Source organism: Somniosus microcephalus, chromosome 25 (genome assembly GCF_052327205.1).
Source record: "Somniosus microcephalus isolate GS21.2 chromosome 25, FLI_Smic_1.0, whole genome shotgun sequence".
Lineage (NCBI taxonomy): Eukaryota > Metazoa > Chordata > Chondrichthyes > Squaliformes > Somniosidae > Somniosus > Somniosus microcephalus.
In genome coordinates this window covers 229,508-230,171 of record NC_141011.1, presented here as the reverse complement: position 1 = coordinate 230,171, position 664 = coordinate 229,508, and positions in this window count along the sequence as shown.

Below are 664 nucleotides of genomic sequence, written 5' to 3'. Positions count from 1 at the left end.
ATTCGCACCCGTACGACCAGATTTATGAACAGCTTCTTTCCCAGGGCTGTCATCCTACTGAACTCCACAAATAAACACTAAAGCCTGCACATCTGCCGATGCACTTTATTATGGTCATATTTATGCTAATATATATGTACAAATGTATGTTGAAATGTTTAAGTGTCCTAATCCAAATTGTACACTCTCGGGTGCCGCAAGCCTACATTTCGTTGTACTGCACTTGTGCACTAACAATGACAATAAAAGTTGATTTGATTTGATTTTGATTTGATGAGACACAGACAGCACAGATCGAGCTGGAGTTTTCTCCTTCCACCCCTATTTCCTACACTTTCTCTCTCCCCCCTGTCCATCCCCGGCAATTGTCGCGGGTTTGCCCCGCCCCGCAGTCACACGCCGGCCTGCCTGCAGAGCTCGCTGCCCCCGAGGCCCGGGCACAGGCCCCGCCAGCGGCCTCCTGCCATCCCCATAACAACCCCGCCCTCAGCCAATCCCCGGCTCCGTTGCATTTGCTAATCGCATGCACCTTTGCATATCTCTCAGCCAATCACATACGCTACGGCTTCGCCAATCAGCCAATCTTGTGTGTTGAGTATTTTCAATCAGCCAATGGCGAGCTTTACCAATGGCCTGTGCTGTTAGATGTAGCCAATCCTGTGCG